Source organism: Balaenoptera physalus (genome assembly GCF_965194825.1).
Source record: "Balaenoptera physalus genome assembly, chromosome: 6".
NCBI lineage: Eukaryota > Metazoa > Chordata > Mammalia > Artiodactyla > Balaenopteridae > Balaenoptera > Balaenoptera physalus.
Genome location: NC_138885.1, coordinates 121,682,156 through 121,709,932, shown reverse-complemented (window position 1 = coordinate 121,709,932; position 27,777 = coordinate 121,682,156). Strand labels below are relative to the sequence as shown.

The 27,777-nt window shown below is 38.0% G+C and overlaps 1 long non-coding RNA gene across 1 annotated transcript in view; it reads left to right on the top strand.

The window, feature by feature from the left end:
* Positions 1-27,777, top strand: part of LOC309663067 — a 524,929-nt gene that overhangs the window by 348,412 nt on the left and 148,740 nt on the right. The window lies entirely within an intron of this gene.

Sequence of the window (27,777 nt, the reverse complement as noted above, 5' to 3'; positions counted from 1 at the left end):
CATGTACACATCAACAATTATAATCTAGCAGGATAAGTAAGACAGATGCATAAATAACCATGAAATAAAATGTACTAGAGGAGGTTGTAGAAGAGAGGGATATTTCTGCCAGAGGATATAAAGGTCTTGAAAAGTTCGTAGAATTTTGAAAATGAAATATGAGGATTTAACGGCATTTCAGGAAGCAGAAATAATTGAACCTAAGGTCCAGGTTTTTGTTGTTTGTTGGTTTTAACTTTACTATTAGTGGTATTGGGTAGCATGTCACTCTCAGTGCTAGGCAGGGAGTGGTTGTGAAGCAGTGATCTTTGACTGCACATATGTGAGATCAGCTGTGAGTAGAGGTGACTTCCTTTCTCTTGTCACATTAATTAGATTTTTGGCACTAGTGGCTCCACTTGCAGTTGATTTTCATTAAAGATTATAATTTAATTTTTCAAACAAGATCTCTTTTTAAAACCATGTTATGCTATAGATCAAAATGAAAAGACATTGTGTATACAGAAGGTTCCCTGCAATTACAGACAGTAGAAATTGCCAAAACTCTTAGACAAGATCATAGAATGATCAAAGCTAGGAGAAGTTAATATGATCTGTTCTTGAATTTTAAAAGCTTAAAGGAGCTGAATATCTGTTAATATCTTCTGGCTGTCTTTTAAGAGACCTTGTATAATTTCTAAAAGCAGATAATTCGATTGAGAACACAAAAAATCTAAAACTCTAATACAGTTTATGAGCTAGAAGTGCAAACTATATATATATATCTTACTATTTTTTATATTTTTGAAATTATACATTTAATTTTAAGAATCCTAAAAACATGAAAATGGCTAGCATGCATTAAGGGCAAAAAGTGTTATTTTGAAGCTATGCATAATGACAAAACCCAAAATGATTCAACAAATATTAATATTTTGAATATGAAATATGATTAAACTCAATTTTTGTAATACAAAAAAACCAGGTTATGTAACAATAGGCATAAATATTTGTTATTATGGTAAAAAAGTGGGTATTTAATAAAGATTTCTTCTTTAGTCTAGAAAAATTGTTATTAAATAATTGATTCATTTTACAGTTGAAGACAATTAGTCTTGAATATGCATTTTGTACAATGAAGTAATATTAAAAAGAAAATCACAGAAAACTTCCTAACCAAAATATAGGTGCCAAGAAATATTCCAAGGATATTGGTCTTTTGTCATATTATTTGCTTTGATATTCCAGAACTGTTTCACATTAATATATACACATATATTTTAAGTAAATGCCTTTCAATATCTGCAATGTATTAGGTAGAGATACCTATTAGTAATCAAATCTAAGTACTTTTGATTTCTTTTATGGAATGCTATTATAAAGGCAAATTATTAAAATGAATATAATTAGTTATGCTTGATTTATCTTTTGCAGTGGAGAATTTTACTAATCTTGATTTTCTAAGTGTATTAGGTGAACTCTTAAAACAAACTAATAGAATTCTAGCTTCCAGAAAATCTAAGAACACCCATTGTAAGAGCAGAAAATATTTATAAGTAATGGTCAGGTAATGACCTAGGACTTAAGATTGAACTCAGCATCGCTGAATTGAATACAATTATAATCTATCCTCCATTACCCACACCAGTGAAGAAGAGACAGAATATGGATAACCCCAAAACTTACACAGGTATAGTATAGTAGTATAGGATAGTAATGGCTATTTTTTTTTTTTTTATTGTTTCGGAGTTCCATTCTATGTTATAGTTTGTGAAGTATTTTCATTAGGTATCTATCAAATACCAAGGTTTGATGGCAAATAGATAGTTTTCCTACACAGGTAGTGAGTACTTCCATTTGGAAGGAAAAATAAAAACAAAAAAAAACAATAAAATTTGATTTAAGTAATGCCTGGTATCCACTTGACATAGTAAGATATTTTTCTTGTGACATGAAAACTGTATTTCTAAGAATAAAATTATGTTTTAGATCTGTTAAGGCTTATTTAAGTACACTGTTTTACAGAACAATGCTTTTATTGGATTCGATTAGTCACAACTTTGCTCATTTTCTTATTTTGTTTAATCTTGGCCATTCTTAATGAAACGGAGAAATAAATTGTGAACTTTGAAATGTATTTCCTCATATTTGAATAATCTCTCAGGGTGAAAAAAAATTATATGGCAAGGTAGATTTTCCTTCCAGATTTTTAGAAGGGTCTTCTAGAGAAGTCTATTTTCATTTCTGAAAGTAATAATTCTTCTTTTGGGAGACTGACTCTAACTTATCACAGAATAATTAAATGGGACATTTTAAAAGGTCTTAGTCAATGTTTCTTCATGCCTTGCCTACACATCCCTCATAAGCAGAAGGGTCCATTAAAAATGCAGTTATAAACATTTTCACAAAACCAGTCTGGTTTTTTGATCATGTCCAGGGAAGCTACCATGGTCAGAGAGCCAGGGCCTGAATGAAGGACAGCAGGTTAAAATGACATTATATAAGCTCCTCTAAGGTTACTATTTTTACTTAAAAGACCTGAAAGTAGCAGGCATCTATATGATATTATTCTTAGCACATGGAGGTAGCTTTATGGCAAGTACATGAAAGAATTACATTCCCTTCATTTCGTCAACACCTCTTTTAAACTCTTTTAAGGTGTTCCCTGCCTGACCTTCCCCACAAAGGAAAAGCTGGCCCAGGTTTTCTGGGAAATTAATGTAAGGTCATACAAGACCATCTAAAGACTTGCTCAGACAAAGCTCTTTTCATAGCTGCCTACAAGCCATAGTCTATTGGTAATGTACCCAAAATAGGACCACTCAAATCCATATTGCTTAAAAAAAGGATTTTAGATGACCTTCACTACTTCCCTTAACAATAAACACTCTGAAGTTTTAGAGATTACTAATGCAGGTTTGTCAACTCTGAATGCTTTTTTCCCATATTCTGTTTTTCCCTTATATTTTCAGAACGTATCTAAAGTCTCAAGTGTCATGTTAAAAAATTAGAGAAAATATTACCGAGCACCTCAGATTCTGTGGCACTAAGTCTGTAATTATCAAACAACTTCCAGGAACATCTTTGGCAGTTAGGCTGCAAGAAAGGTCTGATAGTTTTTTCCCTTCTTTCCTAAAATATGAAGATCCTAGGACTTCAGACTCTGCTAAATAAACTTCTTAGTGATGAGAACTATTATATACTATATATTCTGCCCAACTGAATATCTCAGTGGAAAATAATTGCTTATTGTACATTTCTAGAGAATTCCCTTGCGGTACAGTTGTTAGGGCTCCGCGCTTCCACTGCAGGGCCACAGTTCGATTCCTGGTCAGGAACCTAAGATCCTGCATGCTGGTTTTTTCTTAAAATTAAAGTCTCAAAGATGAAGTTACTTGTTTGATCACATATTTTATCAAATCACCTTCTAGAAACTGTAGGATTCTAGAGGAATATTTCTGCCAAAACAGTTAAGTATTTGTTAGCCCAACTAATACATTCTATTTAAGAACTCACTTCCTATTTTTCCGTATACAAGATGACAATCAAATGTGGAGGGCTGCCTACACCGAGAAGCTGTTTAATTTTGGACATGGTGTTACATCTCTCTGTGCTTCTGTTTTCTCATCTATACAATGGGAATAATAATAGTATCCACCTAATAATGTTTGGGGGAGAATGAAATCAGTTCATTCGTGTGCCTTCAATGAATGTCAGCTCTTAGCCTTTGCTTTCTCCAAGTGTTTCTCATCGGTCCAGACAGACATTCAGACTTCTTTGAGATCCTTCTTCCTTTGAAGTTCACTTTTGATTCTCCCACTAAAAAAATATACTTAGAGCTTTCATTTATTGAAATTTAAATTGTTTATAATTTGCTTAAGTTATTTTTCCATCCAAATATATTTACTTTTAAAGACACTTACATTAAAAACCCTGAGTTTATATTAAAAACTAGGTTTTAGACTTAGAGTTTGCTCTTTTAATTTACTAACTGTGTGGTCTTGGGCCAGTTAGTTAACTTAGTTTTTCCTCTGAGTCTGAAAATTTTAATCTGTTAAATGAAGACAATACTTATCTCATATTATCATGATAAAACTAAGTGGAACCTACTAAGTAAAGATGTATTTGTCAGGACACTTTCTGTTGGAAGAGAGAAAATCTAACTCCAAATGGCTTAGGAAAAGAAAGGGATTTATCAACTCACTTTCCTGAAAAGTCCAAGGAAGGCCTGCCTTCAGGTACACCTGGACCCAGCTGCTCAAATAGTGTCCTCAGGGATTAGCTTCTGTCTGTTTTTTAACTCTTCTTTCCTCTGCGTCCACTCCATTCTTGGGTGACCTCTCCTCTGAAGGTGTCACTCATCAGCAATTAGGCAAGCAGCCTCACAAATGCAAGTTTAATGAGGCAGATGTCTTCTCCTCCTAAAGATTCTAGTGAAGGCCTATACTACTCTATCTCACATGTAGATGTAGTTGCTTCATATGTCCATCCCTGACCAAATGACTGTGGATGGTGGAGACCAAGTTACCTGGCTTCTATGTACATTCTGACATGAGGTAAGTCTCACTTTGAAGGAGAGAACCTCATTCAGTTTCCTCAATAGTTGGAACTATTGTAACTATTTTACATAGATACACATAAATCATATATAGTGCAATATAGTGTATTATATATATGATACATATATTAACATACGGTATATATTGAATATATGTGGTATGTATTATTACCTCATTTTTGAAAAAGTAAGATGCCACCTTTGTACACTGGTATTTGAGAGTAGTAACAGTGGATGGTTAAAGTGGAAGGAAAGTTTTACTGGCTAATTTTACATCTGGCACCGCTGGTTTATTGGATCAAATATGAAACTCATATGAATGTGGTTAATACTGAGTATTGCATTTGGTAATGCATTTTGTTCATTTTATGCCCCCTTTAAAGCGTCTGTCTGTGCATGTCACTTACAAACTAGCATCGGGGGCTTTATAAACATTATAGTACCACTGTACAAAGCTGGCAAATGAGTATTTTGAAATTTAACTACAATACAGCTGGCCACAGATATAGAAGTGGTTGGAAAAAAAAAAGGAGGAGAGGAAGAAAAAAAGAAAAAGAAACAACAGGTCTGGTGTCTTTTTTAGTGGGGACAGGTAGAAACGTTTGTTCAGAGAGGCCGGGCTGCTAATCAGCGACTGTTCACTGAGTTTCTCCGTTCGTCTAGAAACAGAGGATGTCTCTGGGGCATACTGTGGACACACCTTTCACATCTAAAGAAAGCCAGAAGGTTCTCATTAGCAATCATCCCTCAACTACCTAAGGAGGAAACAAAAAGCCTCGGCCTTTCCCCCAGAGGAACTTTGATGTGGCCCCAACAGCCAGCACCTTGTGGGGATTGCTAAGAATTCAACAGCCCAGGTGAGGATGAAGGGAACATTTTCTTATGAAAACATGGTTTAGACATAAAGGTTTGCAAGGATTAGATCTGTGTGGCAATTGCTTTAAAGCCATTCTTCTTACTATTCATAATAACGTTTCTGTTCTAACTCCTCTTCAAAAAAATATTCTTTGACCCTCTGCAATCTGACACTGAGAAATGGTTTTGTTGTTAGAAGGCAGAGCCTTTCTTTAGGGGGTTTTCTCTCTTGTTATCTATATTTCTCAGAAAGAAGAAAACTGCTAGCTGTTCCGTTACAATCCAGAGTCAGAGAAACTTCCCTTGACCCAACTGGCTGCCACCTGAGGCCTGGTAATGAGCAGGCCGAGCATTACTTGTTCTAGTCTTACCCTGAGATTACTAGGTGCCTCACAGGTCCCTGGCTGAAACCCCATCACACCCTCATTTACTTCTTTCTCTTCTTTTGGTGGTATCTCTGCAGACCCCCTGTGATCCTCTGATGTGCTGACTCAGAGGGAAGGGGGAAAGCTAGAGGAAGGCGCTGAGCTCATGGGGAGGGGGGCACGCCTGACTTTGTGGCAGTAGGATAGTGGTCCAGTCCAAACTTCAGTGAAAGCCGCTTTCGGGCCTGGCCAGAGATGACCCCTGATAGCTTGCAGGAAGTTCTCTACAACTAAAATTTTCTCAGGCTCTGGTTTTGGGGCCAAGTTGAGGCATTAACGTACCCCCCAAACAGATAAGCTTTTCATTATAGGGCTTCCTTGGAAAGCACGTTTGACAAGTTTGATATTTATACTAGGACCGTGAAGTTTACTGGCAAGTTCAAAGGCATAATCCATTACTTCAAGCAGCTGCAAGTGGAAAGATGTTTAGCTGTATTTTCACATGAGTGATGGAAATGCTCAAGAAGGCATGATTTTTTCAAGGAAAAGGCTGAGGTTAGGTAGGCAACACTTGGGTTATATCAACTACTATTATACTGTGCAAAACTGCAGAAAGGGAAATGTATGCTTTGATTCTTCCCCTATTTTGGGCTGTATTTCTCCCACTCTGCTGTATATCTACCGACAAACTCAGAAACCTAGACCCATAAACATTTTATATATATACACACACTCGAACTGTGCATACACATGCACACACACACACACACAAAAGCAAAGATGTTCACCCACAAAGAACCATTGTATTCTGCCTCTCCTTTTTCCTATAAAAATGTAGAAGAAAAGGATAAGACATGTCAATCATTTTAGAGCCAAGCTATCAATCTTATATCTTTATAGGGATTATTTGCATTTTAAGTCTTAAAAGAGTCTGAAGAATCGACTTCTGTGCAGTTTATGATAGGGGTGATAAGGGAGACCGGACAAGTGATAGCAAAACAAGGGCTATGCAGTAGGATATAGCAAGTCTTACACTGGATGATATTTGACTTTGAACAAATGATATACTCTTTCAGACCTCAGTTTCCTTGTCTGCAAAATGAGGAGATTGGCATAATGTTCCCGAATTTTTCTAAACATATACCCTGAATGACAGAACAGAATGTTTAAGAGGCAGAGCTCCAAGAGGCCAATGCAAGCAAGATTTTTCTTTGGAATCTTATTTTTCTTGCAGAATCCAGCCAAATGTGTGACCTACCCCGTAATATTTGGGTGCTAATAAAAAAAATATATTTTTCCTTCACATGTTTCTGGCAAACTTGGTGTTGCAGAAAACCATGCCATACTTAAATCCTGTGGATTTATAGAGCCTCCTGGCACACTACCAGTTAGTTCTGGAGATAGGCATAATCCAGTTTGAGAAGCAGTGGATTTTCTTGGATCTAGTATTCTCTGAAGGTCTCACAGGTCTGCAGTTTTGGGTGATGGGCAATGAAAATAACACATGGACAGTTTTCAGATAGCACTTTTGGGAAGGGGACACATTAGTACAGAGGTGAAGATTCTCAGGTCTTGGCCATCCCAAGACTCCACTTTGGGTTCAAGGGGACTCTGTTGGGGTTACTCAGAAGAGCTCCGAATCCAGAGATCTTGTACAAAGGGTAATGCTATGGGCTCTTTGGACTTGTGCCTTGTTTTGGAGCTGCACAGATACTGTGGTAGAGCAATTCCCTTGGAGCCATGACCTCTTGCCTTAGGGAGCCCCAGACTACCTCGCACCTACAGTAAGTGTGGAACCACTCCAGAACTGGGTGCTGTTTGGGTCTAAAGCAGAGTTATCACGGACCCTGTTGCAGGGATTATCTGTGTATCTCCATGGGGCTGAGTTTCAGATGCAGTGAATCAGGCCTGGCCTCTGTAAAGGAGATGGACCTGGAGTTCATGCCAGTTTGTGAAGATGGATCCAGGGTTTTGCTTTGAGGGCAGGCACTTTCACCAGGAAGTGAGGTGATTGATAGGCTGCAAAACACTCTTTGGGGCAACATTTAAGTCAATTCGTCACCCTGACTATTTTGGGACCTTAAAAATGAATCGGTTTATTTTTCATGTATTGTTGCAAGTTCAAGAGGCAGAAAACCTCAACCTAAAAATCTCCTTTTTTTTGAAAAGAGATCTTGCTGAACAACAGAAGCTTTGCTAACGTTCTGTTTACATCAGTACTCTATTTTTGAAAAAAGAAAGCTTGTGTACCCTGTGGGACTTTCTCTCATGTCCCTGTTAACTCTAACTGTTACTCAGCCTCCTGTATCTTTGGAACTCCTGACGGGCCTGTCCAACTCTATACAGCACATAGAAATAAACTTTCAGAGATAGCCAGAAATAGTTCACCCAGTAATCAGTTCTATAGGGACATAGAAAAGCAGTAAATAAAAACCTTAAGTCAAGAGAAGCACATGATTAAGCACATTAGGTTTCAAACATACAGGTTCTGGACTTTGAGTAGGGAGGAATAAACTTAAGGTGATGTATTTTCAAGATGTTGGGGCTTTTATTTAACTCTGTAAGATAAATCACAAAGTAGTAGGTAGAACTGAAAGTCTTCTGGTCCTTCGAATCTGCATTACACGAGACCATCAAGCCTATGTTAATATCATAAATCGAGGCTGTAGGGACATGGAGATAGTTTGGGGGGTGTTTAGTATTTCATTAGTTTTATAAGGGAAGAATATTCAAATAGTCTGTGGATTCATGCAAAAAAAAATTGCTCGTGTGTGTTTATTAAAATGAAGATTCTTGGACCACACCTCTGACCAAGTGAATTTCTGGAAAGCCTGGGAATTGATATTTTTATTATATCTCCAGCTGATTTTTTTAACCCTAAATTTTGCAAAACACTTCATTAGAAAATAAAAGTTTTCTGGATTTATGGAGAATGATGATAATTGGCTGATTTCTTCTGAAGAAAATTAGTTAGATGTTTTCCCAGTTGGTTAATTCTTGATTAACCATAATTCTTGTGGTTAATCAAGAATTAACCACAAGATGGGTTTGGTAAGATAATAACAGGTTGGACGCAGACTGTATTGAACTGACTTTTGAATTATGACTTAACTATGTGATTTCCAAAGCAACCTTTGAAAGAAATTTTATCCTATGAATGAATGCTTGTTAAAATTGTAAAGTAATGCTTGCAAGTCTAAGAAACAGGATTGTGCTTTGGGAATCTGTATCCTGGTTACATGTCAAATTAACCAGGTAATTGCTGTATCCTGAGTTCCTAAATAGAAAATTCCTCTTTGTACTTCAGATGGTTTAATGCTATGTTTAATTGACCTTCTTTAATTAGGTTGGCTTTGTGATTCTTTCATTAAAAATCCCAATATTGTGATTACTTCCTTTTACTCTTTTACAAGGAAACTTAACCTGGAGCTGGCTACAGATAGAGTTTGTTTAGAGTCAGCAAATAAAGAAATTAGAGAACCTTGTTTAGAATGAGTGTTTGTCAAACATGGTAAAGTGAAAGATCTTTTGGGAAATGGAAAAGAAAATAACATTGCATGATAGAAAGTATTAGAGGCCCTAGTGTATTCCCAACCTTGTGATTAATTTCTCTGTGGCAAGTCACATATCATTTCTGTGTGTCAATTTCTTACATATGTCATGAAAACGACCTTATCTATGACAAGGTTGACCTATCAGTAGCCAAGACCCCTTAGGAGACTGCAGGAGACCAGCCAGCTCAGAAGCTAACTGCTGAGATAAATTATTTTAGATAGGCATGGTGATCTAGAAGTAGTATACTGATGGCTGATCAAGAATTGGTTTAAGGATGAGAGACCAATGCTGAGATGAAACACTAGGAACTGAAATACGATCAGAGTTTAGAGATACAGGAATGAGTGAGTAAGTTTGTCCTGCCACAGTCACTAGGCTATTTATACTTAAGCACGAAGACCTACATTCTCAGTGTAGATCTAGTCCTGTAGCCAATCAAAGTCTAACTTGAGATGTATTAGGAGTTAATTCTCTATAGCTTTGTGTCATTGATTTGTAGCTTCCCCTACTAACCTCCATCTTTGGGCATGTATCCATCCGCTTCAACTGTACTTTTGTACTATTCTCAATGCCAAGTAACCTTTGGTTGGTGCTAGCGGTTACTAGCAATCCCCCTCCTAAGACCTGCATATGCACTGTGGATTCCAGACCCCAGATCAAGGCCCTGTTTCAGCCCAGATGGACCTCTGACAATCTCTGCAATTGCAAAAGGACTGTCTTTGGTGTCCAGAGATTCCTGTTGCCAGATCCCTGCCTACATGTCAGATCAAGCCTACCTGGTCAGATTGGGTCAAGTCATATCTTAGATCTTGGACAGAGGGATTGGGATCATTGTGTCTTCTCCTCAGGGGACATACCTACTATGAGGCCAGTTCTCTTAGCCCTGGCCTTGCCACTCACCTCCTCATTGCCAGGTTGCTATGATTCTCCAACTAGTCTCACAGGTGAGCTTGTATTAACCACAACACTCAGACCCCAAGACTGGGGAAGAGGCAAACTTCTATCAGGATCACAAGTTATTGGTTATTTTCTTTCCACACAGATGGCATGTAACACCTGGATAATCTGGTTGCATTTACCCCTTTAAAGGCACTGGACCCCAAAGCCTGAATTTATTCTATTGAGAGAGGAAGAGAATTAAAGAAATGGTTCATATATTATAGAGCCAAAATATAAAAAATTCTAAAAATAAATTCAAAATTTACTGGGTGCTTACCACGTGTGAAACACTGAGATACAAACATTATGTATGCATTTAATCTTTAGCTGGAGGTGATATAATACCTGCCCTAATAAGATTCATTTCTAGCTGGGGCCATGGACACATTTACTTTGATAATAGATAATGTTTAAGGATTATTGTGAGCATCTTGGGGGAAAAGTCTCTTGTTTCTGAAAATATTTTGTACTACATTTCACTTAAAAACTGATTAACTCAGTGAAAGTTTATATTCACTAAAGCAAGCTATTCTACCTACAACTCCTCTACCTTCAGTTATTAGTGACAATCACTCTTCAAGATTCTTGAAATAGTGATAATGCTGGACAAGTACATGACTATCTTTTAATTCATTTATTAAACCCACATTTCATGGGCACCTATAGTAGTTTTCTCCTATGGCAGGTGTCATGGAAGAACTGAAATGACAAAATACTCAAAGGATTTATAATCCAATTGTGAAGATCAGGCATAAAAGTAACCTTAATATTAGGGAAGAATGAAATGAGCACTGTAACAAGTTATGAGTTAATAAAAGTATGAGTTAATTGTAATGAGGATTCAAAAGTGGAGATAATTATGGGGTATTATTGAAGAACCTCTGACCTCACTGAAACTGTTTTCCCTCAGTGTTTAGGATAATGGCAATGTCAGGTCTTAGCAGTTTTCCCATGGAAATATTGGACATCACCTAGAATCTGGAAACATGCCCTAAGTTGGATGATGCAGAGCCACTGTAGAAAGAGCTTCTCTATGCGATGGATTTACTCATTCCAGTGCAAACCACCAAGGATTTTATCCCCGGGATGTATGAAAGCCCACAGTTAAAAGAATCAGGTTCTTCACCAAATAAAAACACTAATTTTTCTCTTTCTCTCTCATAGGAAAGTTTAGATTCTTGAATAGAGTTTGCCCTGAGAAGTATGTCCATGTCGCTATAACCAACATGAGGAAGAAAAGCTAAGTCGTAGTTTAGGTTTCCAGACCCAAAGTGCCTCCACATCATTTACTGGCGTATTTACAGGAGTCTCCCTAGAGTCTGTTGAAAAATGTGAATAATGGTTGTTTCCCAGGCTCTTAGTGTTAACTATTCCCTCTCAGGAACTAATCATAAGCTCAAGTTAAATATACAAAGAGCAAAAGCGAGACTGTCCCTTCTTCACCGCCACAGAAGATGTACTATTATGTACTTTCAGACTGGGAGAAGGAAATGAAATGGAGGATGGTTCTGATAAACCAGTTCTGCAAGAGTTATCAGAGTGTTATTTACTAAAGAGTTACCAGAGGAGAGAAAATGTCTTGATTTTGACAAGTGAGGAAGTGATCAGAGATGGGCTATCAGGATCTTCTTTCAATTTATGCCTTCACTCTGGCCTTGTTCCCTGATTTACAACAAGCTATCTCATCTTGGTAAAAGAGCATGGGTTCAGTCAACTGAAGTAGCTCTATCTCCTGGAACCAACCCCTTGCTAGAATTAGTTCATAGCATGGCTTGCTAGCTAGAGGCCCTTAAGAAGCAGTGAGCTCTGAACCTTAGTTGGAGGTCATTTTTTTTATGTCTCTTCAAGGATTCTGTTCAACAGAATAAAATGTAGAATTAAAATGTGCTGCTTATCTGGCTAGACTGTTTATCTTCATCAGTGGTAAAACAACAGAATTATTAGCAAGCATGTAAGTTTTCAGTAAGAGGCAGAAGAGTAGCTCAAACATACAGGAGGATTATATGAAACGGATTTAAAGCCACAGGAAGTTTACTTTTTTAAGTTAGATTTATTGCAGTATAGCCTAGTATTTTTATCCTACTATTTTGGACATTTATACTAAAATGAGAAAAAACAAATTTATAGTGTATATCTGAAGTGCATAGCAACTATGCCAGGTGAATTCATTTCCAAAGAAATCATGAACATATATATGTGGAGGGAATCTACAAAATGCATCATTTCCCCACAAACACAGCCCATAAATTGATCAATTCAAGTCTAAGTTACCAATGAAAAGTGTCTGCTAATTTCTGCTAGAGTTTCCAGCTAAGTGAGTGAAATTTTGGGGAGTGTTTTATGTTATAGAACTTCATCTATTTTTTTTAAAATAACTCTTCAGGCAAAGAGCAATTTTTGCACATGTGCACTGGATGGGAAGGATCCTTGGCCTCCCGCTGGTCTTTTCTGACCGAATCAGTCACCACAAGGAAATTCACCTTCAAGTCTGAAGGACAACCATGAACCCTCTCGTCCCTGGACTCTTGTGCTCTGCTCTACTCCCAGCCCTAGGATAACATGCACACATCACGGAGGGGCAGACACACAATACAACCTGTGCCAGAGCCACTGTGCTGCGGGGCAGCTGGGAAAGATGTGAAGATGTGGGCATCACAGTAGCCTTGCTTAGTTAAGAAAAATGTGTCTGTGTGGGCATGCTTGGGGTACTCCAGACTCAAGGTTTTTGCACTTGCTATTTGCGCTCAGTGTTTCTCAACAAGAATGCTACTGGCATTTTTGTTGGACCCATCTTCATTGTCCGTGGCTGTCCTGTGCATGGCAGAACATGGAGCTTCCTTGGTTCCATCGACTAATTACCCACAGGAGTGCCTCCTCTTCTAGTCGCCCGCCATGCAATCACTCCGCCAACCAACACACGCCCACACAATTGCAAATGGCGCCCTGGGTGGAGGAATACCAATGTAGGCGGAGAACCCTGTAGTTTATGGTGTTCTTAGTCCAGCTTTTCACATAAGTCCTCCTCACCGCCTTCAGGTCTTTGCTCGGATGACACCCTTACTGTGAAGCTGCCCGTGAACAGTGGGTCTCAAGTGGACAATCTGCCTCTCTGCACTCTGCTTCCTCTTCCCCCAAAATTAATTTTCCTCCAGAGCACTCATCACCATCTGGGATGTAATTTTCGCTTGTTTAAATATTTATTAAGCTCCCACCATAATAGGTGCTTAATAAATATTTGTCAAATAAAAAGAGCTAAATAGAGTGGGATAAATTGTTCTTCCTTTGCCTCCTGAACTTTAATGTAAATCAAACTAGGATAACAGAAGAAGACATATGCTATTCCAAAATATCCCACAGGCTTATTAACATGTGCAGGGTCACACATTGATCATCTTGAACAAGTCCACACCCTGAGGCAGACCACTGAAGGCTTCTTTCCTTCCCTTCTGCTTCATCCCAGGGGCCTCAACACCCTGCTGGGTACTAAGATGAAAATAAATGACTGACAAATGTAGGAAACAGATGGTGCACCCAAAGTACATCTATGCAAGGATGCTCTCACTAAGATATTATTACGAGGCAGGGTAAGGAGTGGTTACTGGGACTCTAAAGGTGAGAGTCATATGGAGAAGGCTGGTGTAAGGAAGCCTTGAACTTTGGCTGAGGATGAGCCAGCCAGAGGTGACTATTTAAGGAGGGAGCTGGTGGGATAAATATGCTGACCTCATTATCTTCCCTTCCTCTGTCTCCTGCTTGGGCTCCACACTGACTGTAGTAAAGGCAATGCTGGAGCGCCAGGGTGTTCACTGTTGCATTGCACACGAAAAGCAGGGTAGAAGGGGTGGAGAAACTAGCGAGAGAAACGGGGGAAAGAAAACAGTGAAATGAACACAGAAGTTTCTACTAAACCTCCAGCCGCCCTTATGGACTCCGTAAAGGGCTGGAGTATCCAGGTGGAATCCCAAATAAAATATTATGGTATAGAAACTTACAGACTGATATGTGCTTACCAGTTCCCAGTAAGTTCATTTTCAGATGGATTGCACCATGCACTCTCTTTCAAGTTCAGGGTATAGTGCTATTCACCATTAAGAATGAACCAAAGAAAATCTGCTTTTGATTTCATAAGAGTCAAGTCAGTGTCACATACTCCAAAATCCCTTACAGGAAAAAATATAATTTGGCCTATTAAATGGCAAGCACGATGGTCCATCCTATAGAGTAGCCACCTACATGGTATTTACAGAGGTTGTCGAAGAGGGAATCCCCTGCAGCTCACATTAATATTATGTATATACATATATTTGTATATGATACATACACACATGCACACATGCATATATACATATACATGTACATATACATATACATATATCAGGAGAACATTTACGTATCCTATAGCTCTGGGTAGACAAGAAACTTCAGCTCTGTGTGTGTGTGTGTGTGTGTGTGTGTGTGTGTGTGTGTGTTGTTGGGAGAAGGGTGGTGGGTTGAAAAAAGACTAAAGTGGGCTGCTTTGCTGATTGTCAGAGAAATTAGAGTAGAACAGATATGTCCACCAAGAAACTAGCTAACATTAGGTTATCAAACAGTTTAAAACACACAGACTGTTGAGTCCTCTGCAGTGGCACATGGCAGACTGTGCCCCAGTTGGGCTTTGGCAAAGTGAATTCTAATTCCTCTGCTAAGCAGCTCCCAAATGCCTTGCGGACCACCAGGGTCCCAGCAGATGACTGGGTGAGGCCATCATTCTCTATAGCAGAGCAGACAGCTTTCATTGGCAGCAAGCCCCTAAGGACAGAACAGAGAGACCTCTTCAGTGGCCAGTGCTCAATTCCTATAATCACCTATGATTGGGTGTTCTGCCATGTCTTTAGTATTAATAAAAAAAAAATTATAAAGGAATTTATTGATGAGATTTCTTGAGGACAATGAGAGGCCAAGTGTATAGTAATACTTCAGTAAAGAAAAGAGAATAGATGGAGAGATTTCTCCCAGAGAGACCCACAGCGGGTCTTTCCCTTTTCCCATTGCTCCATTGTTGTGTCCCAAGGACTCAGCAAAGATTTCCTGGCCTTGTATGTAACTAAGAAGCAGCAGATCCATTTGCTGTCAAGGGACCTCTGCAGGCCTGAACAAGGAGGATGTCAGTAGCCACTGTGATCCCTGGAGGCCAGCATGCATGTCCCTGTTTCCTGAATATCACATAAATATTCCATTTTCTAGTCTGAGCCGACCAGGAGTCAAGGGAATGGGCACAGGAGTAGGGATGTCTACGATTGACTAGCCCACCTCCCTGTAAGGATAGAGACTTATAATATTTCATTTTATTAAAAAAGAGAAATGGACAGACAATTCTTGTATGCCTTTTTTTTTCATGGATTTGAGGCTCACACTGGCTAAACATGGATCTTTTGAAAATAACTTCTATATTTGTAAACAAAACCAAGTAAACTGTATTACTATCTTCCATTTGATTTTCACTTTCCCTCATCTCTTTAACTTAGAGGTCTGATGACAGTTAATACACAGAGGTAAGACGTAATACTAACTTATTGGTCATTCCTCCAACAGTATGGATGAAGAACAATTTGTGGGAGGACCCAGAGGGACCACGGGAAATGCAGCAGGGAGGTGAATGTATCAGATACGTATTAATAGCATAAAGATACTTATAGGATTTCCTAGAATAAAGATTCCAGAGAACAACCAAACACAAGAGAGAGAGAGTCGCAATTATGTAATATTTCTTTTAGGCTACTTTCTAATTTTCTTTTGACCACCCTGACTTCCTGAGGGCCCTGCCTGGGCCTTAGAAATAAGTACACTCTGAATATACCTTGAGAGAAAATCTCCAGGCTTGTTCCATTTCTCTGCGAAAGCTGGGTTTGCTGCCTCACATGCTGGTGCTGGAGTTTTCATATGTGAAATCTACATCTCAACCAGCCTTGATCTCCTTCAGTCATAAAGGACGTGCCCCACCTGGCTCTAGGTCAGACCATGGCTTCCTCTGACCCCTGAAGCTGCCATGCCTGGATTCTGCACCTTTCACCTCACTCACCCACCTCCTGGAGCTTGCCTTTCTGATCCTTCCACACCCCTGCCGAGTTGACGAGTCCCAGGTGCGCCCATATCCTTCCTCTACCTCCTCCCACCGTCAGCCATTGATCCCTGACATTTAAAAAGTTCGTGGATCATTCTGGTGAGAAGGCTGAACTTTGGAGGTATGTCCCAGATGAAGGAATAGAAAAATTTTAAAAGGGACAGGAGAAAACGTTAACTGAAACCTAGATAAAACAGTATCTCAAGGGGATTCCCAATTAAGAAAAATTGAAATACGGACATTGATACAAAATATATTCTCTCCTACTTCATTCTCTTGAAAACTTCAAACTAGGATGTATTTGTCTTTTTGTGTTTTGCTTTTTTCATCTTCTCTCTGTCATTTTTTCCTTGAGGCGATACTTTCCTCCACCTCCTTCTTGATATGAGAAGTTTCACTTCAGCTTTATTTAAATATTTTAAGGTAAATTGAGTGTATTTTCCTGTAATTAATTCAGGTTACTTCCTCTATTGGAATCTATGTTTCTGGCCATGTACTGCCTGTGTTATTAGCATCCTGAGCAAGCATACCAAGGAGCCCATTTCATTAACTGCATAGATTAGGAAGAGTTTCATTTATTCTGTCAGAAGCTAAGGCCAGTCATTAATTTATCAAGATAATTAAATATACTCCTGGGGGAACAGTCCAAACATTATTTTTAATTCTGGCGGTAAGAATTGATAAAATGTCTATCATCCATGATGGCAACATCTTTTTTGATTTATGTATTTTACAGGGTGAAAATAAAAATGGCAAATAGTAACACATATTCTGAAATAGTCCATGAGAGAATGTAGTAACATTCAGAACTCTTCTGGAAAGGTACGGGAAATGTCACCAGTCAATCATAAGCCTCTAGAGATGGTTCAAAGGGCTTCCCAACCCAATCACTTCTAAGTGAATTTGCTTGTTTGAAAATGGTCTTTGATGAAGGCTTGTTAAGACGCTGCAAATAGTTTGGATATTCGTCGTTTTATATTTCTATTTTGGGCAGGTCAGAAAGCCCTTTCTCCAACCAGCACTGTGTTTATCAGAATCTACACACACTAGTCAATGAATATATCCAGTAGAGACTTATTGAGGGCCTCATGAGTGTCAGGCACAGTGCTCGCTCTGAGATACAACAGTGACAAGGCAAACCCTATGACTACTCCCATGGAGCCTCTGGTCCAGAGAAATAGACCATAAACAAATCAACTGAGGTACTAGCTATTTCAGAGAATAATTGATACAAAAACGATAATAGAATAGCAAGTAACTGGGAATGGTCATGACATATAGGGTGGTTGAGGAAGATATTTCTGAGAAGGCTAGACATGATTTAGAAGGAGCCAGCCTTGAAAGAAGGTAGGAGAAACATTCCACCAGAGTGAATAACATGTATGGTGGCCTGAAATTGGGAACAATTTTGGAGTATTTGAAGAAAAGGGAGCAGGCCAACACGGATAGATCATAGTGAAAAGAGAGAAGAGTGGTATGAGACCTGAGCAGAGAAATAGAATAGACGCAAATTATGATGTGAGTTTTATTTCAATGTACTACAATGTCACTGGAGGCTTGATCCGTGAGGAGGGAGGATAGGATTTGCATTCTTTAAATATTCCTCTGGCTGTTACCTGGAGAATAGACTTTAATGGGACAAGAGAGAGAGCTGAGAGTCGAATTGAGAAGCAATTGCAGAGTTTAGGCAACAGATGATGATGGTTTTGATTGAGATTTTGGTAAAGTTAGAGGGAAATTGATGGGTTTTAGATATACTGATAGTTTGATAGTTGAACTGGCAGAATGAAGTGATGGATTAGATGTGGGGAGAATGACGGAAAGAAAGAGAGGGATGAGCTAACTCTTTAGCTTTTGAATTAAACAACCTATTGCACTACACTATGTTTCTGGTTACTTTCATGGCTATATAAACAGAGGCTATCACAATGGAACCAGATGTATCTTCTGTATTGTTCACAATGTGAAAGTGGAATATATTGACCCAAACAGAACCACACATTTTTTTGTTTGTGTGTTTAATCACTAACTTTGTAGTCATTACTAAATTGTAGCTATTTAATCTGAAGAATTCTCTCAATATAACAATACACTATTTTGACTCACAGCAGTACCTGTGTCCAAAATAGTGATTAACTCATCACTTCTAGATGTTATGGTTTAGGCATGATTCTTTCTAAGAAAAAATTTTGAGTGAGTAGAATAGAATACTTGACTTTTTGCCAAGATGTGCTTGGATTTCTCTAGAATCCTTTCTTCTTTTTAAAGGTCAAGAGAAAACCATGTGGATGACATAGAACTTATGCCAAATGCTGATTCTTATCCAAGATTAACATATTTTGAGTTCCATTCAGCAAAGTGATTTCTCCTTGAGATTTCACCTAAAAAAAAAATTTTATTACACAATGAAGTAAATTAATGCCCTACAAATGTAATGTGCCTCTGTGATATACAGAGTATTTTAGTTTTTATACACTTAGCAAAGCATTTATCCTATTATCACATAATCACTTCCAGCCTAAATAAAGAATTTGGAGCTTAATGCACAATGAATTCTAACTTTTAGCAGCTTTATTGCTATATCAGTTATTAATTTAAATTTGTGTCATTTTTAGTTAACAAGAAAGCTAGCTTAAAGATTTGTGTGTATTAGATTATGTTGAATATCCTGTACGTTGGGGTATTTAACATTGCAGGAATATGCTATCATATTATTATTGCAATCTAGACATCCTTACAGTGCATTTAATCCTCCAGCATCCAAAAGTGCTTTTAAAAAACATAAATATAGGGGACTTGTTTAACTTTCAAGTGGTAAAGCAGTCTAGGAGATAGGTGTCTGAGTCACAGGAGTGGTGAGGCTCTTGGTAGTTAGTGATCCAATAGCTTATGCTATGCTTTAGTCCATGACACCTCCACAAGTATGGGCAAGATTAATTAGATTACACTTAGCAAGAACTTAGAGCTCCATGATGAAGACACAAAGACATACCAAGTAGGCTGAATCCTTCTTGTTTTTGTAAACCTACTTCCTGAAATGGATTTCAGAATCCCTTTGCCCCTAACTTTGTTTTCCCTTGAGCCTGTGTCTTCATGATAATAGTAATGGCCACCATTCCCAATCACCTACAACATGGCACCTGTTCTACAGACATCTCCTTATGAGATCTTCATGTACCTATGGATCCTCCCAGACAGAATGGTTAATTACATTTTATAGATGAAGTGCGTGAGGCTCCCAAAGATTTCAGTATTTGCCCAGTTTATAATTTCAAAATAGTTTCCTATTTCTGGAGGGAGTGGGAGGCGACGTGCAGTGCTCAGAGAAGCAGAACTTTAACACTTGAGTATGTGGCAAGTTATCTTGAGACACTATTTTCATCTTGATAGTTTACATGATTTCCTTTTCACTCTATTCCCAACCAGGAAAGATAACTCCAGGCCAAAAATGGAGAGCTGATTTGTGCCAGTTGAGGTGTATACTCTGGATTGAGGCCCATGCATATAAATAGTCTTCAATGAGATAAGCACAGATGTTGAGGGGATGCATTGAGAAATATTGATATTTATAACAACTTGACAGTAATTTTATGTCTCTTGACTCTGATATAATAAAGCAAATGGGCTTGACTTTTTAAAATTTAACTTTTATTTCACTTTTTGTGTATAAAAGTATCAAACCATGACAAAGCAGGGGGCTGAGGGAATGATGCTTCATTACAGATAGTTTGAGAAGCCCTGGACTAGATAGTGGGTGTGCAGAGAATGTGTGAACATTTAGTGAGCCCCAGCTAATGGGACCCTGTCTCCACTATTTTGGGGTACAGAACATCATAGATGCAACAGACACCTTGAAAGAGGCAGCTGCAAGGTGAATTGAGATGATGGAAACCCTAGACCAACTGGCAGAAGTTGCTATGCCCCCATGAGTCATGGAAGCCACAGAATGTAAGTCCCCAAGAGAGGCAGAGACATAGCTGAATGAGAGAGATACTGGCCACACAATGGTTAGTTGGAAAAGAATGAGGGTCATTCCAGCAGCCACCTAGATGGAACCCGAGTATGACTGACAAGCCAGTGACCACCTGGAAAGATGACTTGAAGTCCAAATTGTGGCTTCCCCTCTCCCATGCTTTTTTTCTGTACAATACCCAGGGAAAGAATCTTGGCACAAAAAATCTGAGTTTATAGTTTTGCTACCAAAATTTAATGGGAATTCCCCTTGTCTGTTCCACAAGTCTTCCACCCCATAGTGAGGCTGTGATAGGAAAACTTTGGAGTGTTAGGGAGTTAGAAATAGCCAATCCTGGCAGGGCTCCTGGAAAGAATTTGCAATCAATCTTCTGAAATCAGTCTTAGTTTGGGGAATCCAGAGTATTTTGGAAGTGCTAAAATAAACTTGGGCTAGCTTTTCAGGTGGAAATTTTCTCTGGGTCCTCTAGGCCATAAAGCTCCCTCTTTTCTGTCTGTTCTGTCCTTCCTAAGAGCCCAGCAGTAGTCAGATTGTGGTGGAAGACAATTGGGGGAGGGGTATAGAAAAACAGGACTTCTGAGTAAATCCTGGGAATTTGTGCAAGCAACATAAGCAGAGATGCACCCAGCAAGGTCTCTTTCTAGAATTAAGGGAAAAGTTCACAAAAACGTCACAGGAGAGTCTGATACATGCCACGCACCATCCCCCATCCCCATAGCGAACCTCTAGGGCCAACTTATAAAATGCTATCTCTAATACACAAGTTTTTGGGTAAACAAAATTACATCCACTCTGAAAATATGTTTTAGACAGTTCATAGCCAATAATTCCTTTGTAATAAGTGTTTCCCTTGAGCCACAGAGAAATGCTTCTTGCCTTTAGCAGCTGGGCTACTTTTTATTCCGTTGTGATGCTTACTGTCCTTAAGGGCACTCAGAGTTTTTAATTTACAAAAAGTAGAGCGATCTCTCCATATGAGGTCAGAATAGAAACTAACATACATTGGTCCTTGGATTAATAAAGTGTTTTTAGAGGAAAGTTTCTTGATAAATAGGATCTTAGGAGAAAATTTAGAAATGATTAGAGGTAAATAGGGCTGAATGGGTGTATTAGGGTTCTCCTCAGAAACAGAACCAATAGGATGTGTATATATATATATATATATATATATATATATATATATAAAAATAAATAAAAGAGAGAGACAGATTGATTTATTTTAAGGAATTGACTTAAATTGACTGTGGGGCTCACAAGTCCAAAATCTGCAGGAGAGTCTGGAAATTGAGCAAACGTTAAAGTTGCAGTCTTGAGTCAGAAGGCTGGAAACTCAGGTAAAATTTCCATAAGGCAAACTGGAGGCAGAATTCCGGCAAGGGACCTCTGTATTTTAAGACCTTTAACTGATTAGATGAGGCCCACCCACATTTTGGAGAGTAGTCTACTTTCCTTAAAGTCAACTGATTTAAATCTTAATCACATTTAGAGAATAACTTCACAGCAATAGCTAGACTAGTGTTTGACTAAATAACTGGCAACCATAGACTATCAAGTTGACACATAAAATTACCCATCACAGTGGATATATTATTCAATGTCAAAGAATAAATTTTCATTAAGTATAAGCAAAACATAAATTCAAGCTAAGAGTTATATTTTAAAACCTGCAGTAGTGTAGGGATGACAAAATCTCTAAAATATCCTAAGTGCATATTCTTAAAGTTGAATCATATCTGAACATAAAGGAGGATTAACTGAATTTTAATGTTTTACCTCTCCCTTTCAACAACAGAAAAAGTCATGTGTGAATCTAAAGTTCCCCACTTTGCCTGGTTTAACACAATAGGCCAAGAGAAGCCATGATCTGCAGCATTTGTAAAGCTAACAGAAAAACACTGCAGGGGAAGGTCTCAAAGCCACAGAGTAAGGTAAATACTAGGTTGTAATCTAATTAGCAAATGATAATAGAAGCCAATGGAAAACAGGCCACATGCCCAAGAACTACAGTTCCCTTGGGAAATACATGATTGATCACTTGGAGACAGGAAACAGATAGGGGAAAGCGAGGGAAAGCGTGTTCTTGCCTTTGACCTGAAACATAGATCACAGCTTCCACTCCAAGTGAAAGCATTTGTAAAAAACCAAATGCTTTACATTCCAGCAGTCTGTCATTTACAGGAAGACAGGTGAAGTCCTCCAGCAGAACACCAGTGACTCATGCTATAAAATTCCTAACTTACCTAAGAAATATTGCTAGATGCAGAATTGCATTAGTAAAGTGGTATTTTTCTCAATTTGAAAACAAAAGGAGTAGTTTCTTAAGCCCTTACCCATCCTACTGCCATCAGCTGCTCATACAGAGACACATAAAACCCAAATTGTTACTAAGTCCAAGCTTGTACTGCTCATTGCGTGGCAGGCTGGCAAATTGAGAGGCAAGTTGCTGGGGCAAGGAATAGCAACTTTATTCAGAAAGTCAGCAGACCAAGAAGGTGGTGGACTAGTGTCCCAAAGAACCATCTTCCCCGAGTTAGAATTCACGTTCCTTTTATACAAAAAGGGGAGGGAGTATGGTTGGTTGTTACAAACTTGTTGGTGTCAGAATCCTTTGTTCTTGCAGCTGTCCTTGTAGGTCAGGTCATGAAGTTCTTGTAAACCTCCAACAAGACAAATTCTCTGTTCTTCAACTTTTTATCTCTATGTGAATGGAAAAGTGTTATACCTTTAAAGGTTAGAGCCTTGAGAACCTGGCAATCCTGTATATTTCAGGCTATAGGCAACATTTTTAACTTGTAGCAAGAGCAACAGAATACAAAGGTTAAACTGAAAGAAACAGATCCAATATGGAATCAGATTTGTTCTTCCCTATTACAAAATGTTAACAGTAGCCATGGTTACCCATCTTCCTGGTCACTTTTCAGCAGCTGCTTCTTAGAGGAAGTCACCATTACAATGTTAGTGCTGTTCCAGAGTCTCTACATCTCTGCCTCCAGAAGGGGTGTTCTGCTCCAAGACAGGACTTCAGCTGAAGAACTCAGCTCCATTTCACAAAGGAGAAAAGAGAGAGAATTTTGTCAGACTGAAGAATGTGAACAATATTGTAGTACAGCTTAAGGGAATTTAACTGTTAGATTGTGGAATGGAGCCGTTGGACAGACCTCTGAGTATATCTTTCTCAGGCCACAGTTTAGATAAGGATGAACCCACAAGTATCATCCAGAAGTGTCTATGAGTGATGAGCTGGGAGAATTAGGATGGGCAAAAAACAGATCCTGAAGGACAGAATTGAGGGCACACAAATGTTTAGAAAATAGATGAAAGAAACCAAATAGTAGGAAAGGAAAAAAGAAGAATACTTCTCCTTTGCTCAGACCACATGGATGTTTGCAACAGAACAATGGGAGTGAGATCTAAACTCACTTTAGAAGTACAAGGGGATATAGGCAGAAGGACATTGGCGAGTATTTCTATACCAACACAAAAGGCTGGTTTGTTTGCTCTGGTCAGAATAGTAAAATTAAAAGTTATACACACATGATTTAATCAGGGAAAAACTAACTCCTCAAAGTAGTCATTTCTAGAATATTACTCCTCTCCTTTAAAATTTCCCTTCAATTACTTTCCATTACCTTTAGTTAAAAATTCTCATAAATAAATATTGACTACACCTAGTCACAATAATTTGGAACTAAGTAAAAGTCTTTCGATTATCTTTGAAAATGGGGGAGAGTCATATGTAACGAGAGGCATAAAAATACACTTTTTGATCCACTGATTCTACCTCCACGATTCTGTCCGAGGAAAAGAAATCAGTTAAAAATATATACACTTTGATGTTCCTTCATGTTCTCTCTCAAATATGTGCAATTTATACTCTTGGAAATAGTCAAAATATCCCCAATTACGAAAATGTTCAAATAAATTATACTGTCATTAGGTAGACTACCATACAGCTGTTAAAATAGTACTTATTAAGAGTTTTTAATTAAATGGGAAATACTTATAATAAAAGGCTGAAGAAAGTAAAGCAACATAGAAAAAAATATACGTTATGATTTTAAAGCTTAAAAGATAGAGAAGGAAAAGAGCTGGGTAGAAGTATTAAAAATGTTAACAGTGGGTACCTTTGGGCAACTTTATTAAGATTAGTATGATACTGTGAGTCTTTATTTTTATTAGAATTTTCTATATTTTTCCAAATATTATATTTAAGAAGAGCAACATCAACAAATTAGTAAAAGAAGATAGAGAAAAAGAGGTAAAGATGGTAACGAGAATATAGCTTTTTGCAGGTGGGAAGAGGGACGTCATTATATCTAGATAGGTAACAACTCCCAAATTTCAGAGATTGCTGGATTGCAAACAACTCATACGTGGTCGAGATTGAATCAGATACTAGAAATGTCAAGGTTACAGTATAGCCAGCATCTAATACCTCCATGACTTCACACTTTTATTTTCTGATGTCTCAGGTCAAATATCAATGAGGAGCCTCTCAAAGAAGGGTAGCTTAGAAAGAGGAACAACAGAAAAACAAATCAAAGGATGAAGAGTACAAAATAAGAATGAGTGGACACAGTTATTATTTAAAACTTGCTGTGTTCCTTCCTCTAACTTAAAGATCTGATGAGAAAGCTGTGGGGTCTTGATCAAGTTGTCCTTTGGAAAGCATTAGCTTTACCCACATCTGGGGGCAGTATTTCCTCTCTGCATGCATAGGGGATAGGCCACAGCATGGCCTCCAAGGAGAACTCCACTGCTAAATGTTGAAGAGGAGCAGAACTGGGGAATAGGCAGGACTGGAACCAAGGAACATACTAACCTTTCCTCAGGAGTCTCATAGCATAAAATTATGTGTGTATCAATCAAACAAGTATTAATGAGCACAGCATTGGCTGTTAATCAATATTTCTCTTTCCCTTTCTCTCTCTTTCTACTCTACATGTGTAATTATGTACAGAAATGTCATTAAATTTGTGGGTGGCATAAACTGTTCCCATTATTATATGTGTAAGCTTTGTAAGCAAACCATGTTCTTCCTCTTATCACATATTCATAATGATCTCCTCCCCCAAATTTAGGAGCAATTGTGTGTTTGTTGGCAATAAGTTTAATATTATAAACAAAATATTTCCATTTTGAAAAGCAGAAATATTGACATTGATTTGTGTTTGAAATGTAAAAATGTAGTATAAAGATAAAAAGTAAAGATAAAATAGAAGCAGAAATTTATAGAATTTTGAATGAAGTAGAATTATCAGAGTCTTAGCAAATCATATAATTTGGATCTGTGCTGTGTTGCACTCACTTGAGTAAGCTCCCCTGAAAAGCCATAATCATATTTTTACTAACTTGAGAGAAAACTATTTGGTAGTCCTCTCATACAGAATGAGGTATCAGTTCTTTGTGAAGGTAAGAACTTGATCAATAATCTTTAACATGCTGAAGATAACTGAATTCAACACAGGACTCTTGTTAAATTGGGAGAGGAGAGGGCTGCAGAAAATGTTGTAGGTCATGATGAATGATCCAGGAACCACAGCCTTTAAATGGATAAGTTTTCATCCCTCATTTAAAAAAACGTATCTGCTTCTATATAGTGTTATATAGTTATATAGACCTGGCTGCAAATCAGAGTCAACCAAGGAGTTTTTGGTTTTTAATATGGGTTCTGGAGGTCCCATCCTTGCAATTCTGTTTTAGTAGGACCAGTGGACTAAGGTAGGGCCTGGAAATCACTATTTTGAAAATTCTGATGCAGGTTGTACAAGGGCTACTATTTGAGAAACAAGCAGAGAGTGAAGGTAGAAGAGGGGCAAGTATTGGGGTCGCTTAGAAAAGTATTGTCCAACTACAAACTCCTACTTAACCTTCTCATTCTTCTCTCTCTCCTTTTCGCCTCACCCTCTCCTCCTTCTCAGGAAGGAGAGGTCATTAGATCACCAAGACAGGAAGGCAGACAAGTCCAAGTCTCATAACAAGAGGAGTTGGAAGCAGGGGGAAAGAGTTTCTGGGAAAAGTCAGAGTCAGTGAAGGAGATGCATAAACAGAATTTGAATAAGAACCAATTGATGTTCCATCATCAAAACTAAGAAAGAAAACCTATTAAAATTGTGTGTGTGTGTTTAGTGTGTGTGTGTGTGTGTGTGTGTGTGTGTGTGTGTGTTGAGGGGGTGAAGCTGGTGAGAGTGGGGAAGTCCACAGTGTCAAATGTATAGTAAGGATGGGGAAATGAAGATGGAAAAACAACTTGGCATCTAGCAGACAAAGGTGATGCTTCAGAAATCTGGCATGGGTCCAAGAAAAACAACCAGTAAATTGTGAGGGAGTTGAGGCAACTAGCATACATACATTTATTATCTATTTACTCATTTATTTATTTCATTCATTTACTTGACAAATATTTATTGAGCATTCTTTTAGATACTGGGAATACCAATAAACCACAGACATTGTCTCTATCCTCATGGACCTTATAAAAGCCCTTGTTTGAAAAGGCTTTTTTTCTTCTGATTCTGGTAGATGCAGTAAGCTATATAGTCCATTAAATTTTTTTTCCAGTTTTATGGAGATATAACTAATATATAATATTGTATAAGTTTAAGGTGTACATCTGATTTGATATAAATATATATTGCAAAATGATCACCACAATCAATTTAGTCAATATCCATCACCTCATATAGTTAGAATTTTTTTTTCTTGTGATGAGAATCTTTAAGATCTACTCTCTTAGGAACTTTAAAATATACAGTATTGTTAAATATAGTCATTACGCTGGACTTTACATCCCCAAGAACTTATTTATCTTATAAACTGGAAGTTTGTACCATTTGACCACCTTCACTTTCATATAGGAGAGATTTGTGTATGACTGAAAGCAAGGATAAAACACCTAGAAAGGAAATTCAAACATTGAAGTTGCAAGAGAAAAAATAAATAATGAAAAACAGAAGTCCGTTTGGAAGTGGAATGGAGGAAATAAGAAAAGGGAGTTGGACTTAGAAAGAGAGATGGTCTGCTCTTCCTCTGAGACAGAAGTAAGGAAGAGAGAACATACTGGAAACAGAATAGAAATAAAGAAGAGACAAAACACTGTAGTTATTTCAAATATACACTTGTTAAACACAGGCTTAGAGACATTACTGAAAGAGTAAGCCATATTAAAAGAAACAATATTCTGCTACATATGTTACAATCAAAGCCCACAGTGTCTAAGTTTACCAATACTCAATTATTACATGAATAATGAACAAATGAGAATTTGCATCCTTTTTTTTACTTTTGTTCATTATTAAATAGTGTTTACTGAACTCATTACTGCCATTCTTACTGGTGGTTTTATATCAAAATGGAATTTGATGAGACTCCCATAGTGACAAATCATTCTTTGATTCCCCAGGTTAATTTAAAAGGCTCAAAGAAACACTCATGGGGCAAGTTTTAGGCT